The sequence below is a fragment of the Ailuropoda melanoleuca genome, chromosome 4 (genome assembly GCF_002007445.2).
Source record: "Ailuropoda melanoleuca isolate Jingjing chromosome 4, ASM200744v2, whole genome shotgun sequence".
Lineage (NCBI taxonomy): Eukaryota > Metazoa > Chordata > Mammalia > Carnivora > Ursidae > Ailuropoda > Ailuropoda melanoleuca.
Genome location: NC_048221.1, coordinates 69,601,320 through 69,618,352, shown reverse-complemented (window position 1 = coordinate 69,618,352; position 17,033 = coordinate 69,601,320). Strand labels below are relative to the sequence as shown.

The 17,033-nt window shown below is 54.1% G+C and overlaps 1 long non-coding RNA gene across 5 annotated transcripts; it reads left to right on the top strand.

The window, feature by feature from the left end:
• The first annotated feature begins 8,026 nt into the window (after positions 1-8,026).
• On the top strand, positions 8,027-16,799 carry LOC117801953. 5 transcript variants are annotated; one of them, XR_004624849.1, is made up of 4 exons: positions 8,027-8,358; positions 8,810-13,798; positions 14,399-15,847; positions 16,748-16,799. It is a non-coding gene; the product is annotated as an uncharacterized LOC117801953 (long non-coding RNA). The 5 variants fall into 5 exon arrangements; XR_004624851.1 differs by lacking the exon at positions 16,748-16,799 and having other exon boundaries at positions 8,810-8,948; positions 9,131-13,798; positions 14,399-16,693; XR_004624850.1 differs by lacking the exon at positions 16,748-16,799 and having other exon boundaries at positions 8,810-9,151; positions 13,608-13,798; positions 14,399-16,693.
• Positions 16,800-17,033: the final 234 nt, after the last annotated feature.

Below are 17,033 nucleotides of genomic sequence, written 5' to 3'. Positions count from 1 at the left end.
GGATCATCAGAGCTGTCACCCCCCCACAGGCCCAGGGGATGCCGCTGTCTCCTCCTGGCTTCAGGACATGGGGCCCCTCCTCAGGGTCAGGGGGCCAGGATGCCAGCCCAGAGGTGAGGGGGCAGGGCCACTGCTGAGGGCCACAGGGGTGATGCTGCCGCCCCAGTGGGCACAGAGGGCAGAACACCGAGCGAAAGAAGATTGACCTGGAGCCTTAAGATCAAATGGAATTTGCCTTGTTATTTCAGACTTGCCTGGAACTCTTACCCCTTCCTTCTTCCCAATTTCTCCCATCCTCTGTCTTTCGTCCATTCCCCCTCGTATCCGGGAGCATGCAATGGGTCTGGTCTCACAGGCTTGCAGCTGGAAAGGAATTCTGCTTCGGGATGAATCATACTTCCAGCCTCACCCACACCTGATTTAGATGACATTTAGGGAGACTCTGGGCTTGATGACGGATGGGCTGTTAGAATGGGGTGAATGTATTTTGCCTGCAAGAACGATGTGAATTTGGGAGGCTAGATGGCAGAATGTTATGGACTGAATTGTGTCCCCCTAAATATTGAAGACTTAACTGGCCACGGGACTGTATTTGAGATGGGGCCTTAATTACCTTGAAGGTACTTAAGGTTAAATGGGGTCACAAGGGTGGGCGTTCTCTAACAGGGCTGGTGTCTTCATAAGAAAAGGCCACAGAGTTCTCCCTCTATCTTGGGGTGCACACAGAGAAGGCCGTGTGAGGGCCCAGCAGGGAGGTGCGTCTGCAAGCCGAGGAGAGAGGTCTCACTGGAAACCACATCTGCTGGCACTTTGACTTGGGCCTTCCAGCCTCTAGAACTCCGACAAAGTCCATTTCTGTTGGCTAAGTCTGCGGTCTGGTGCTGTGGCAGCCTGAGCAGACGAACGTGATTCCTCACAACACTGGTGAGCGGGAGGTAGGCACACCTGCATTTCAAGTCCGGCTTTCACGGACTGACTCGCTTGGCCAACACTGAAGTTCTATGATGGGTCAGACACAGTGCAGCACCGGTTTCAATGGTGAGCAAAATGGTCCCAGTTCCTGTGCTCATGGAGCTTGAAGTCATGGAAGGAGATGCATGTCACCAAATAACAACAGAAAATAGTCACGGTGGTGAGGGCTCTAGGGGGTGTCACCTCGTCGAGGAGGTCAGGGACAACCTTTCGAAGAAGTGACACCAGACCTGATATGAAGGGTGATCGGGAGTAAACTAGGTGAAGTGGGGAAGGAAGAGCATTGCACGCAGAAGGAACAGCACGAGCAAAGGCGGCTCCCACCAAGGAGGGAGTTGGTGAGCGTTCTGGGACCTAGGAGAAGTCCGCCCTGACTAGAATGGAGAGGAGACAGGCAGGGAGGTGGCATTAAAGATGAGGCTGGGTCCCACAAGCTGTCTGGACCACGGCAAGGCTTTGTCATAAAAGCAGTAAGAAGCCACAGAGCTCTCTTCCCCTGGGATTTGGCATGACCAGATTTGCATTTCCAGAAGATGCTGGTGGCTGCCGCGTGAAGGATGAGCTGCATGGAGGCCACTGAGGGGGTTAACGCGGGAGTCCAGGAGCGGCATGCAGAGGGCGTGGACCAGACTGGTGGCCACAGACACATAGGGAAGGCCTGCACTGGGCACCTATGCGGGGGGGTAAAATAACTGGGCTTTGGGAGATGCGGGTGAGCAAGGAGTCAGCCATGACTTGAGTTCTCAGGGTTGAGCTCCTGGGTGGTAGCAGTGCCACCCACGAGGGAGAGAAGATGGGGAGGACCGAGCCAGGAGTGGGGGCAACTACTTAACTAATCGGGTGGACTTTGAAACCTCTGCATGCCTCAGTTTCCCTCGCTCAGTACTAAACGTGAGTCGATGTACGTAGAGCCCAGCTCAGGGCCGCTGCTCCTGCAGATCGGGGCTTCCCGTCTTTTCCTCTGTGAGGGGGCATGGTCAGGTGCTGTTGTTCCCATTTTAAGGATGAGGAAGCTGAATCTCCGGGAGGCAGGAGTGTCGCCCAAAGTCACACAGTGTTGGAACCAGGCTCACAGAGAGGTCGTGGGAAGAGCCTTCCCTCTTTGCCAGGCCGCCCTTCACTCATCGGCTGCTTAGTCTTCATGGGAGGCCTGGGATGGGGAGGGAAGAGAGGACAAAGTTCAGATGGGAAGTGCAGTGGGGGGAGGGGACAAGGGAGCGCTGGCCTGAGGGCAGGGGAAAGAGAGGTGGACCGGGTGCGTCTGCTTCTTAACGTCCTCAGCCCAGAAGAGAGACACACTGTTTCTGCTCACACTCCACTGGCCACCCTGGATGACAAAGGAGGTGGAAACGTAGGCCAGCTGGGTGCCCAGGAAAAGGAGGAGATGAGTTTGGTGACCAGTTACCCCGGCCTGCTGCAGGAGGTCAGGGCTAAGCTTGGTCAAAGGGCGGGAGCACCCAGGCTCTGCTGGAGCTCCCCCTACCCCAGGACAGGAGAGGGCCGGCCCCAGGGGTAAGTAAGTTGAAGGAGCAAGGCTTGATCCCTGTGCACTGGCTGACCGCTGGCAAGGTCAAGGGCTAGAAACAGCCTCTAGCCAAGGCCAAAGGGAAACCTGTCCTGAGTGCCTCAGGAGAGCAGGCTATGAGGAGTTAGCGAGCAAAACCCCCTGGACTGCACCTACCACAACATTTGTGGGCCGGCAGAGAGAGGAGCCTTGTGAACTTGAATTGGGCGGCCTCGATGAGGGCAAAGACTCCCTGAGAAGGGACATTTGAGCAAAGACACAAAGATGCTGAATCATAAGGACACCTATAGGAGGGCAAAGGGAGCAGCAAGTCGCAAAGCCTTGCGGTAGGAACAGGCCTGAGAAGTTGAGGACCCCACTGCAGTATTCCAGGCCCGAGATGATGGTGGTAACAGTGAGGACAGAAGTGGTTAGATTCTCGATCTATTTTGTATGTTTATCCCTCTTTACCTCACTTCCTTCCTTTTTTAGTTTTCTCGCGAAGGCACACTGAGGTGTTTCCACATCTGTGCCCTCTTCTAGACTGCAAACCCATTGAGGGCAAGGCCTGAGCTTGGCTTCTCCCCGGCCCTCACGCCTGGCCCAGGGAGGGCCCGTTGCCAGCGCCTGGCAAACAATTTGTCTGTGGAGAGACTGCACGGCCTCCTGAGTCATCAGATTTCATGGGGCTGAGCCGAAGCCCTGCTTGTCAGCATATTGCTCACTGATGTGGAAAGCTTTCCTGTGGTCTAGACACTCCTGACTCCAGTCTAAAGAGACCTTCTAAAGAAGGTCATTGTATCCAATGGAAGGAGATGGGGCTTCCCGTCCTGAGCTCATAGGGCTACCTGCTGGGAAGTCAACCCCACAGGCTCTATTTGGTCCTAGATGTTCCCACCTGCTGGTTTCCCAGGAAGTGACAGGCTGCACAGATGGCTGTGCCCTGCAGGGATCCCGGGCCCTAAGCAGCCTGGCCCTGTGCTCCCACACTGCTGGGCTCTGCCCTGCTCATTCACTGGCTTGTGGGTGGGATCCCCAGCGGTTTTGAGGGGCGCCTTGAGCTTGGTCATGGGGTCTTTCCTCACTGCCCTTCAGGCTTTGTTTAAGCTGGGCCCTTTCCTGCAACATCCCTGGCTCCCCCACCCCAACTTGTATAGGAACTTGGGTACAACTGATGTTTATAACCCAGCAGGCTCTGGATTTGAGAGGGCTTTGAGAAGATCTCCGACCTTCAATTCAGCATGTTGCTGCAGGCTTCCGGCTTTTTCCAGAATCGCATTCTGAGAGTCACGTGTTTCCTGCGCTCTCATGCCATGAATTAACTGCCTTTTCACTTTTCCCACAGGTTTCACCTCTCCTCCCATGTGGCAGGGGATCATGGTGCAGCGGTTACAAAACCTGTGAACTCTGGAACCGGACAGACTTGAGTAGGCATCCTAGCTTCTGCTCTTCCTGGCCAAGCCCTCTGAGCCTCTGTTTATTCATCTGTACAATGAGCACGGTCATAGTATCTCCCCCAGGAGCTTGGCTGTGAAGATGAACTGGGGTAGCGACATAATGCGTAGACACACAACAAATGCAAGCTGTCATGGTCCTTAACCGTAGCTCAAAATGAGGTGGGGCTCAGGGCCGGCCAGCGTCCCTGCCGGCTCCGAATCTTGCCCCTCTTTCCACCAGCATCTTGGTCTAGTCCCATGTCAGGCCAGCCATGTCAGGCCAGAGCGAAATGAGAAAGCCGTGCATGCTCTGGGCCTTTGGCGCAGTCCGTGAATAGCTGAATCTGTGAGTGGTGCCCCTGCAGGTGCCTGAAGCCGACAGCCCCGCCCTCGCCCAGCGCCAGGGCTCTGCCTGTAACCCTTGTCAGCGGTTACAACCAACCACTGCCTCCCGCTGCCCGACTTTTATCAAAAGCCCAGTTGAGAGAAATAAAGTTCACGGGGGTTATTTAAAGGCCATGCATTCCATCCATTCTTCCAGATGATACTTATCCCTGAAGCGAGTCGGGCTCTCGTGAAGCTGAGTTGCTCTTGGACCACATGATTTCGCCGCCACAAAATCTTCATTATGTCCCTCCCTTAGGATGGGGCTTTCCGGAAAAATGGCTGGAGGAGGCCGGCTGTTGCATGTATTTTGGGATGCTGTTGTTGCTCGTACTTGCTGCCCCAGTCAGTGCTCTCCGTAAGACCTAGAGGGAAATATATTTTAGGCTCCAGTTCCTGGCAGAGCTCCGCATCCTCAGAGGAATCCGTGGGCTTCTGACCTCTGGGCAAAGGGGACTTGTGAAACTGACCCCCATTCTCATTGTACTTGGCTGCTGGGAAGCTCCGGTCGGGGCTCAGCTTGAGGAACCCTCGCAGATCTCTTGACCTGTGACACAAGGGAGATGACTTCTTTCCAGATGCTGAGTTCTAACAGATGGGATTGTTAGGAGCTATTCTTATTTTGTATGTATCTCGTCAATTGCATCAGGGCTCTGGTGGGACCGAAGTGGGAGTTTCTATCCTGGAAAGCAAGGATAGAGAGTTGGCCAGGGTGGGTGGGAGAAGCCCCAGGGAGGAGGACATGAAGGGGAGGAAATGGCACAAGCCTGGCAGCTAGGGGACGTGTCCCTTTCCAGGCCACTGTGGAGGTGAGGGAGGGAGGCCTGGCCTCCCTGAACCAGAGGGTGTGAAGAGAGATTTTTCCATGAATTTGAGAACTGCAGCCATTGCTCAATTTGAACTTCTCCCTGCGGCCCCCTCTGGCTTTCTGGGTATTTTTGTGATGTTGTGAAACACCGAAACTTGCAGTGTCTCCTTTCTCTTCCTCTTCCCTCCCTGCCCCAGGCCCTCCCACCTTCTTTTCCCTTTGCATTCCTTGCCCCCTCCAGCCACCATGGCCCTCCGTCCCTCCCATCCCTCCCATCCCTCCGCGGGGCCCACTGTGGCTGTGCTGCCCGAACAAACAGAAGAGGTGAGGACTTCGGAGCCCTGCAGGAAAGCGAATGCTAACTGAACGCTCCACTCCGAGCCAACATGGCTGGCTTTAGGAATCCACATGACCACCATGTATCCGATTCATGTTCCCAGGTCCTGTGGCCCAGCAGCTGGTGGCACTTTTCCTGCCCTGTCCTGGCCAGGCCCCCTCACCTACCTGTTTGTCCGTCTATCTGGACAGGCTTCTCAGCTCCTGTGCTATCGATATCAGGGGGCCAGACCCTTCTTTGCTGTGGGCCCTGTCCTGTGCCTTGTAGGACCGGTCATTGGCAGCGTCCTTGGCTTCTGCCTGCTGGATGCCAGGAGCGCCCCCCATCCTGTGACAATCAAAAAGGTCTCCAGACATTGCCAAATGTCCCCTGGTGGAGCTGGTGGGGCACCGTCCCCAGGTTGGGAACGGCTATCCCTTCCGCCATTCCTCACTGGCATCCGTCCCAGACAGAAACTTCTCTCATATCCAGTTTGTGTTTCTTCTTGCAGCTCTGTTCACTGCCTGTTCGCCTTCCATGCCCGTTTTTCTCTTGAGGTTACCATCTGCTTCCGACTAGCAGAGGGCAGTCCTCGTATATTCTAGATATCAGCACCATGTTGGTTTGCCTGTGCGGCCTTCTCCCTTTCTGTCGGCTGTCACCATGCAGGTGAGGACTCTCAGGCCCAGAGTGTACGATGCTAATGTGTGGCAGAGGACCCAGGACACTAGCCCAGGCCTCTGGCCCCGGAACCCCAGCTCCCAACCCCTGGCCTCCAGCCATATCCCTGCCTTCCAAATATACCTCTGCAGGAGACAGACAAGGTCAGGCACTAAAACCCTTCGAGGGGAGGGAGGCGGCTTGCTGGAGGTCACGCAGCACCACCTGGATCACTTTGATGGGATGCCAAGTGTCTTGGGAGTTGGATTTGGCCTTTATTCTGGTCTAGAAATGGCCAAGTGAAGTTGCTTAAATGTCTGACAGGAGCCCCTGGCTCTGGTGAATGGAGGAGGTACCGGGAGGGCTCTTCCCTCGCTCTTCCCGGGGAGAGGGTGTGCAGGGCTCAAAGACTTGGAATGGGCAAATTTCTGGCTGTGCACTTTCTGTCCTGGGTCCCTATGGGCAGTGATGCCCTCCGTGTGCTGGGTGCTGGCAGAAGAGGGCTTCTTACCAAGCCCAGCAATGATTGATGAAGGGGGAGCAGGGGGCACCAAGGAGGGGCTTTGTTCCCTAAATGCCATTCACATGACTCTCTGACCTCAGAGCTCTTCCCCTTTCTCTTTACTTTTTCTCCTTCACTGCATTCGGCTCTGCTACAATTTCGCTTCTCTGTTTTTCTTTTCTCAATCCACACAAAGCCCTCAGAGGGCTGGAGCGCCCCCGTCCCAGGCCTCCTGCCTCTTGCTGAGGTTGGTTTCCAGTTCCTGACTGTGGTCCTGGGACTGTGTGCCCTGAAGTGTGTGGGGAGGCCTTGGGGGCCTGAGGGAAGCAGGCACGCACTTCTGGCTGAGAGCTTCATCTTCAGTTTCTAGAAGGCTTGTCCGCAGTGGTTCTGAACTCTGACTGCTCGATCAGAATCACCGGGCTAACTTTCCAAACAGACGGATAACCAGGCCCCAACCTGAGATTCTGATCTCGTTGTTCTGGAGTGTGGCCCGGGGATTGATATGATATCAAATCTCCCCAGAAGATTCTGATGTGTGGCCAGGAGCAAAAGCCACTGTGTTCCTGAGGGCTGAGGGTCACAGAGAGAACACGGAATGCAGTCTAGGAGAGCTGGGTCCTAGTCAGACAGCCCTCGGCTAGCCGTGTGTCCCTGGGCAAAGCCCCTTCTCTCTCGTGCAGAAGCACCCCAAGGAGAGGTGACAGATCTGTGGCATTTTAGACTCGGAAGGGGCCTGGAAAACCAGCCAACCCATCCTCTCATTCTAGAAACATGAAGCCTGTGTGTGTGGATGCGCGTGGGTGGTGTGTAAGTGGATGGCCTGGGGTCCCACGGGGCTCCACAGAGTCAGGTGGTCAGGCCAGGCTTTGGGCTGCCTCCTCCCACTGACTACACTCTGCAGGGCCCCTTGGGGAGTTCTCTCTAGATTAGACCGTTGGGGAGATTGCGTCCTTGGGACCTAGTGCCAGGGGGTCTCCCTGCTATTTACTGGGGGAGGAGGCTGGCCTTCCAGAGCCTGGAAGGGGGGAAGAAACGGCTAGAGCCAGAGGGTGTTGCTCTCAGCCTCGATTTGCAAGAGAACTTTTGCAGAGCTACTGACTTTTTGCAGCTGTTTTATGGGGCCTGTGGACTGAAAGGGGAAGTTTGGCTGCATTTAGAAAGTTGTCCACAAAGAGGAATGGCGGGGGTGGGGGTGAGAAGGGTGGCTGGGTTGCAGAGTGGGAGAAGGAAGGTGGGTGATCTGGGAGAGATGCCAGCAGGGGCCTGAAGACAAGGGTTTGATTTGGGCCTACATGTTGTCACTTTGGAAGCTCTTGGGGTTGGGGGGGGTCGTTGAGGGTAAAGCGAAGGGGAAAAGAAAAGAAAAAAGAAAAAAGGAAAGGAAAGGGAAGGGAAGGGAAGGGAAGGGAAGGGAAGGGAAGGGAAGGGAAGGGAAGGGAAGGGAAGGGAAGGGAAGGGAAGGGAAGGAAAGGAAGAAAGGAAAGGAAAGGAAAGGAAAGGAAAGGAAAGGAAAGGAAAGGAAAGGAAAGGAAAGGAATGAAAAGGAGGGGGCAGAGAGAATGAGTTACCAGCCCGGCTCTTTCTTGGATTGGAAGCAAACACTGAGTGTGCTGGGAGCATGGCCAGTCCTACCCCAAAGGCCCAGCGAGTGGTTTCCTCTAAAGGGGTGCAGGGAGATGGTGAGAGGTGCGGAGACAGAAGGAGAAGTTTTGTCAAGATGGCCCAGCCCCACGGTGGGGGATATTGAAGGAAGAGCTCCCCACCACCCTCAAGGTACGCAGAGATCTCTGGGCAGCTTAAGCCACTCTGTCCCTAAGGCCAGAAATGCATCTAAGCCTTCCCTGGACTGAGCTGGGGCTCAGGCCCCAGGGTAGAGCAGGAACAATACACACAAGGCTCCTAGCCTCGGGCTTGCACTCCTGGGAGGGTTCCACAGACCCGATTGAAGACGCCCGTGCCTCAGTTTTCTGTTCCTGCTAGCAGTCCCACTGCCCTGAAACAAGTGTCCTGGCCCCAGGTACCAGGGAGAAAGATGGAGCTCCTGACGACCATTCCGGTCACTCTCTCCCTGCCCCCACCAAGCCTGCTGTTCCCCTCAGTCTCGGTCACCCGCCAGGAGCCATACGCTCCTGCCCCCATGCTGAGCCTTGTCCAGGTGTGTGTGAGGATGGAGAGAGGCCGTAGGGGTGGGGGGCTACAGCGTTCCTCCTGAGTTCTCTTACAGAAGGTCGTGCCCCCATTGGAAATGTCTTGTCCCACGTGACTCCAGTCGACAGGACCATGAGAAGACGACTCTGCAGCAGAGACTAGCTGTCCGAACAACGGGCCACAGAGATGGTGCCACTGCCTTTCTCAGGCACGAGGTAGAGTCAGCAACCAGAGGGACCTGCTCGGACGATGGGCCGGGAGGGGAGCCATTGGGGGCTGCCTAGGTCACAGGGTCCCCCAGGGAAGCTAAGCTGCCTTGACGGTGAGCCTCCGAGGCCAGAAGAACAACTCTCAGCTCAGTCAGTGTGCCCTTGGCTCAGCAGGCAACTCAACTCAGCTCAACAGGACTCTGTGTTTGGTGAGTGTTTAATGCGTCTCTTCTGAGCGCTGGATTTGGGCCATCCGCCATGCTAAGCGCTGGGGGTGTAGGAGAATGCAAACCAGACACCGTCCCTGGTACAGGCCCCTGGGAAGGGCCCATGTGGGTCTGCGTTCCTACTAAGCCCAATACCCACAGAGGGAAGTGGGAGGAGGCCGGGCCCTTCCCCCTGTGGTCTCATTGGCAAGAAGAGACAAGATGCACCATGAAACACTCCGAGAACCAGGCCCCGTTTAAATAGATAAATTCCTGGCTCTGCTCACCACACGTGGAAGTGAACATGGCAGGTTCAGGCCGTGTGTGTCTGTAAGTGCTCTGGGTGGGCCCTACGAGGCAGCCCCCCTGGGGCTGAGGCACTTTCCAAGCTTCCTAGAAGAATGGAAGAGGCTGACCATGGGCCTTGAAACAGATCACATGACCATGCCAGCCTGGGAAGTGTGGATGGACTTGACCATCTTTCCTGGGTCTTCTTTCCATCGGCCAGCCCCTCTCGTTCTCCCTCTTCCATTTCCCTCAGAGCTGGAAACCTTCCATGGCAAATGGGTGGGCGCCAGGTTTGGCTGCGTGCGTGCCGTTCACAAAGCTCCGTGCCGGCCGCAGTGGGATTATAAACAGCACAGGCCTTACCCTTAAGGACTTTGCAAACCAACTTGGGTTCACCAACTGCGGTAACGGAAGACAGTGGAAGCTGCTTGTAATGCGCCTGAGTGGGAGGCGGGGACCACAGGAGACGCGACTCCAGTCCCCGGGTACAGGGTCCGGAATATGGACGCTGTGCTGTGTGCGCACGCGCCTGCACGCACTTCCTGTTGTTTGTTTTTAAATCTCAAACTTCAGAGAAATTATAGGAATATGACAAGTATTTCTGTATGCCTTTTCTAAGATTGACCAACTATTTACATTTTGTGGAATCATCTGAGAACAGGTTAGAGACATTTTTGCGCCTTTGCCCTTAAATACTTCAGTGTGTATTTCAAGGACATTGTTTGACATCACGTGGTTCCCTCATGGCTGAAACTTCCCCTTGTTTCCAGACCCCACTGGATCACTCTAGACTCTAAATAAAGCTTACTTAATGGCAGATAGCTAGCCTTTTTTTCTGCTTGATGCCCTGCTGGTGATCTGGCCGGTGGGGGGCTGCCTTGGTCACAGGGTCCCCCAGGGACACTCTATTAGCCATGGCTGAGTCGACCTGCACCCAGACAGCTGATCTGCCCCCTTAGAGGCCTGGCCAGGCCTTGGCTGAACTGCTCTCTTCCCCTTCACTTTGTTTTTGAGCTTTCTGTGCCTTCTCCCACCCACAGATACGAATGTTGCAGGACACTGGCTTTCTAGTGTGCAGCACGGCCTGGCGGAAGTGGGGAAAGCTTGGTTGGGCACCCTCTCTGGGCCTTGGATGCCAGTGTTGGCTCCTCTGAACATAGAGGGAGGCTTCCTTTCCCTCATTCGCGGGAGGAGGCTCTATGGCTTGGTCTGGCTCTGAGGCCCCGGGCCCTGCTCAGGACTGGCAGTCTTAGGCCGAGGGAACATTTTCCAGAGTACAGCTGAGGGACAGGACGTCTCCATGAGATGGGCTGGGATGGGCAGGGCTCTGGAAAGGCTCCTGCTTGTTCTGGGAGGTGTTTCGGATGTTGAGGTTTTGGAAAGCCATGGTAGCTGTTCATGACTGCTCCCAGCTTCAGGAGAAGGAAAGAACGGGTGTCCGTTTCTTGGGGTTCAGTGGCAAAGGTGAATGCCCAGCACTGCCGAGCTGGGACCAGGCCCTCAGCTGTGCCTGGGGAGGGCACTGGGCTTTGAAGGGGAACACAGCCTAAAGGACTGGCCGCTGCAGTCATGAGAAGCTGCTCGCATCCAGTGAGACTTGGCTGGAGCGCTACAGGCCCTGGGCCTGGACACAAAACCAATGTGATCTCTGGACCTGCACTCAAGCGTGTCTCTGATGGAGCGGGTTGGAGAAACCCCAGTGAACCCACGAAACAGAACATGCTAGAGGCATTTCATGAGGCAGATCAGTCCCACGCAAGGAGAGCCAGGGAAGGGAGAGAACAGAACGGGCCTGCACAGTCAAGAACCACTCTGCGGAGGCGGCGAAGCCTCCCTTTCCAGCTGCCTCTCCCTCTGTTCTGCTTTTGCACACAACCAGCCCAGGTCCAGCTCTGTTCTGTCATCGTGGGCAAGTCAGTTTACTTCCTTGGGCCTGTTTCCTCCTCTGTGAAATGGGAAGTGGGGCGCTTGCACCATCTCCCTGAGGGCAGGCCCAGAGAGAATCCAGTGTGGGTGGGCTTCAGAGGTGCTTGGAGACTTAGGAAAAGAAGCCCCCACCCGGACTTTGAGATCCTGCTTCTGCATAGGTATTGTTTCCAGGTGGTCCCTGGAGCAGAAGCCAGGTGACTATGGGGTCTTCACATCCCCAGTCCCTGACTTCACCCCAGGCTCCACAACCCGAGACCCAGGTCTTTATTCATTGACTCATTCTGCCTGTTGTCCGGGAAGGCCTCCTACAGGTGGGGGCACCCTGGCTTCCCACTCGCCCGCCAGCCACCGGCCCCTCCCACTCGGGAGATGTGCCATGCTCAGGGGGGGCCTGAATGCACCCCTTCTCCTTCCCTAAGAACCAGCCTCAATGCACCCATTACCATTTCCATGGCGCTCTCCTCCAGGGCCCCATGGAAATCACGAGGCTTTCTGAGGACTTGTGCAGACTTCAGAAAAGACCCCGGGCCCCCTGCCCACCCCCGGGCTCTCTGGCCGGCTCTAATCCCGCTCGCTCGGGGCGCAGAGACAGAGCTCCCTCTCTCCTCGCAGGCCTGGCCACTCACTCTCCCACAGAGCTGACGTTTCTCTGCGGCCCAGCTGGCTGCAGTTTTTAGAAATAACAATATCCCCGGGGGGAGGAGCGGCGGGGTGAATGGGCGCCTTTGTCCCGGGCCCTGTGAAGCCCGATTAATTATGCGCTGCGGAGCGCGGGCAGCGCGGAGGCCCGGCCCCCAGCGGCTGAAAGGCCCGGGCTTGGGAGCGCGGCCCCGGCTCCGCGCCGCCGCACAAAGGGCCGAGAATTAGAAAACCGCCAATTACCCCGCATTTTGTATTTGCCCTTGTCTCGCTGACACTGTGGACGGCCCTCCCCGGGCGGCTGCACTTTGAGGGTTTTCAAGCCCTTTCTTGGTTACCAGGGGCGACTGGGCAGAGGGCTGGGGGCTTGGGGAGAGCGGGAGACTTGGGTGGGATCATAGGCGGCTGGGGGCGCCTGGGGGAATGTCGCCCCTGGGGACATGGCTCTCAACTCTAACGCTCTCTCCGAAGCTGGAGGCTGTGGAGAATGCAGATTCCCCGCCCCGCTCCAGAGGACTCCCTGACTCCGACGACGGTCTGGGGTGCCCCGCTGCATTTTAACAGGCAGTCCAAATGATTTGATTTTTTAAAAAATTTAAAGTGGAACAGTGAAGTGCCCGGATCGTACGTGTGCAGGTTTACGCGTTTTGACAAATGTATACCTCTGTGTAACCTACATCCTATAAAGCTATAGTGCAATTCTATTATTCTGGAAATTTCCATGGATTCCCCACCCCCTCCTCCTGGGCCCCAAGGGACCACTGTTCTGACTTTTATCATCATGTTAGGTTCCACCTGTTTGGAGACGGTGCTAAGTGGAGTCATATGGCATTCACTTGTTTCTGACCTCTCACTCAGCCTAAATGTTTTTGACATCCACCCATGTTACCTGTATCAATAGATGGGTTTCTTTGTATTTATCTGTTCACCTGTTGATGGATACCTGGACTGCTTCTAGTTTGGGGTGGTTATAAATAAAGCTGCTAATGATCATTTTGTACCAGTCAAGTCCCTTTTGTGGATATATGTTTTAGGTCTTTGGGGTAAGTCTCTAGGGGTGGAATTGCTGGGTCATAGGGAAGGGATTTAGCTTTAGGGGATACTACCAAACGGCTTTCTAAAGTGGGTATACAATTTTGCATCCCCACCGACAAAGTCTGAGAGTTCCAGCTGCTCTCCTTCCCAGTCAGCACTTGGTGTTGCCTTTTTCACCTGAGCCCTTCTGGGGAGTGTGCGGTGATAGCTCAGGGTAGTTTTCAAGCCAGGGGATTTTAATTGCTGCTCTCCAATGACCACACTTGGGGAAAACTCTGACCTAGTGCAATTCTTGCCCTTGCCTGCAAGTTCCAGCAGGGTAAGTGACCTATCCCAGGCGCATCACTTGTTGGGCAGAGACTGGATGATTACACGGGACTCCTAACTACTAGAGTGCTCTCTCCTTGAGATGGTGCTGGCCCCTTGGCTTACACCTACCGGGCCTGTGCACATGTGCTTCTGTGTGTCAGTGTGTGTGTGTGTGTGAAGTGTGGGTCTTGCTCTGCCCAGGACCATTCAGAATGGATCTGGAAGGGCATTTTTTTCTTTTCTCTTTCTTTTTTTTTAGGTTTATTTATTTTTTAGTAACCTCTACACCCAGTGTGGGCCTCGAACTCACAAGCCAGAGATCAAGAGTCCCATGCTCCTCTGACTGAGCCAGCCAGACGCCCCCAGAAGGGGATTTCTGAAGAGTCTCTGTCTGCTACCCAAGCAGCAGCATCCATGGGACTCTGGAGCCAAGAGATTGGGCTTGGCCAGGTAGGTGTGGACACATGCACACCCAGGGGGCTGGTGTCTAGCTGTCCTTGACACTTCAAGGGCGCAGACCAATCCTGAGTGTTCCTTTGCTTCAGTCACCCATAGAGAGCCTTAGATATTTTCTGATCAAGCACAGAGGAGGTACTGGGTGATGGGGATGAGGGACAAGAGTCCTGGGCTTCCAGAATCCTCCTTTGCCTATAAGCATTCTCCTACGTGTGGTTTTAAGACCCTCCAGCACCTGGCCTCGCTTATCTTTGTAACCTTGGATCTGGCTGCCTCCATTTTACATATTATACTCCTGCTATATTCGATGCCTACCCATCCATTGTTCACTCTCCACCTTACCAACACATACCATGGTGACTGTATTCTCCAAAGGCAGCTGCACCAAAATGTATATCCCATCCCACATACTCTCCTTGCACGATGATTGACTTTCCTCCCACTGGGGGGGGGGTCGTCTGTTTCCTCTCACTGAATCAGGGCCAGGGGTTTGTGACTGCTCTGGCCGATACAGTATGCAGGAGGGATGCTTTGGGATGCTGAGTCATATAACTTCCACCTGGCTCTCTCTCTTTTTGGGGGTGCTCACCCTAGGAATCCAGCCACAATGCTATATAAGAAGCCCACACCAGCCCGCCCGGAGAGACCAGTGGGAAAACCACGTGGAGAGGCACTGAGGACCCAACCTGCAGTCAGCACCAGCCACCAGATTGCGAGTGAATGAGCCTTCAGTGATTCCAAAGCCCAGCCATGGATACTTCCAGCTGAGGCCCCAGATGACACAGAGCAGAGACAAGCTTTTCCTGCTGTGCCCAGTCCGGATGCCTGACCCGGAGACTCTGCAAACATAAGTGGTTGTTTGATGTGTAGCCACAATAACTGGAAAGCAGGCAGTCCTGGTATTCCTTGTAGCCTCTCAATCTTATTTCATAATCCCCTTGCCCTGCTCAATTTACCTCTTCTCTTTCAGCGGCAGCTTGGATGGCACCTGGTCTAGGAGCCCCCCCGGCCTCCCTCTGAGCTGCACTGGGATCTCCCCCGTGGCACCCCAAGTACCTGGTCGTCTTTGCCTTCTCTGCGCTGTCCTATGACTTCATGTCTGGGTGTTTGCATCCCCCATAAATGGCTTCCTGAGAGCTGGAACAGCATATGTTTCCTCTCTGGACTTCCAAGAGCCTTGCACCGAAGTGTCTGCTGAAAGATGGCATGTCCCTGAAATGGAGGGAATGGGGCCTAAATTAAGGAGATCACTCCTCGGCTTCCCACTCCCTGCCCTCATTTCTTCAGGGCCAGGCCTCGAACAAGAGAGAAAAAAAGACAAAAGATGGTCCTTTCCTTCCAGAGGATTTCAGTTTAATGAGGGAGAGAGTAATAGAAAGACTGGAAGAGACTAGTGTATCACTAAATGAGATCCACAGTCCCCAGAATGGGGAGAGACCTGCATAGAATGGGGTGGTCAGGGCAGGCTTCCTGGAGGGGGCAAGGACTTGGATGTAAGAGCAGAGCTCTGAAACAAGTCGGGGCACCAGCTGAAGTGGAGTGTGTGTGTGTGTGTGTGTGTGTGTGTGTGTACATGCGTGCACACATACATTGACACATCTCTCTCCGGGGCTAGTGTCTTGAGGGCAAGCCCGGTCCTAACCATCTCCTGTTTGCTCCTCTGTCCTCCACCTCGCCGGAGGAATGGTATTCAAGTCAAACAGGGTGGGGGCTGGCCGCTAGACGCACACCTGACGATACACGCGGACCTTAGAAGCGTAGTGCTGACTGAGAAAGCAAGAAACAGAATAAAATCTCTGGCACCACGTCGTTTATGTGAACTAAAAATACACAGAGCCCGCTGGGGATGCCGAGTCACTTGCTGGGAGAGCTGTGGAGGTGGCGGTGGGGGGAGCCGAGCCGGAGCAGCGGCCAGTCCAGCCATAGAAGCAGCAGGATTTGCAAGCTCTTCTGTTTCGCAAGCCATGGAGCATGTGGAGCCCTTAGTAAAAGACATTTCTCAAAATCTACCAAAATCTGCTGTCAGCGGTGGCTCCTACAGAGGTGGGTTTGAACCCCAAATTGCAAAATGGGAAGCAGCATTAATCCTAGGCATAAGCAGCATTAAGACTGAACATAAGCAATAAAGGAAAAAGGAGATGCTCGTTGACAAATGATGCTTTTAAATCACCCAGACAAGGGAGGATCTCTTTAGCTAGCAGCCCCAATCAATAAAGCTAAAGATTGACTAGAGGGTCAAGCTGAAAAGTAAAGTAAATGCATGATGAATTTTAAGTACTTACTAGTTTATGGCTAGGAGTACCAGCCTTTTATAAGAAAGTGTGTCAAAGCTAAAAACAACAACAATAACCCTAAACCAAAAATGCACGTACATGGAACGGCAATGTATGCTTTAGAGGGACACATACAAGCACATTAATGTGGTTGCCTTAAGGGGTGGGGTGCACGGGGGTAGTGAGCGATGATCAGAGGGATAAAATAAAACAAGAAAGGGTCTTTGTGCAGAAGGAACAGCGATGAGACTGTGCCTTTGAGAGAATGATTGGCTCAACTTGTGCACCTGAGGTCCGGACAGAAAGAAAAGGCAAAGCCAAAATCACTCTTAGAAATGATATTCCCAACTTTAGGACGGCACTCATAGCTGCGCGGGCAGGAGGGAGCAAGGATATGGGCAGGGATTTAGCTGTAGCTGTAATGTGTTAGTTCTTTAAAAAAGATAAGGAAATCTGAAGCAAAATGGCAAGCTGTTAACACCTGTTGAACCTGGGGAGGGGCTATGTGGGCTTCTGTTTGATTATTATTATTATTATTATTTTAAGTAAGCGCCACTTAAGGTAGGGCTTGAACCCATGACCCCAAGATCAAGAGTCCTATGCTCTACGACTGAGCCAGCCAGTACCACTCTATTTATTTATTTGTTTATTTGTTTGTTTGTTTAAGTAGGCTCTACGCCCAGCATGGAGCCCAAAGTGGGGCTCAGACTCACAACCCTGAGATCAAGACCTGAGTTGAGATCAAGAGTCAGATGCTTAACCCACTGAGCTACCCCGGCGCCCTGTTCGATTATTTTAAAATGTGTGTGATAATTTTTTTTAAAAAAATTTTAAAGGTTGTTGAGCAAGACGCTGCAAGATAATTTTGTGACGTTTGCGTAGACTGGCCTCTGAATAGTTTCACAGAGCTGAATAGCTGCTCTGGTCTGTCAGTGACCCAAGTCCCAATAAGGAGA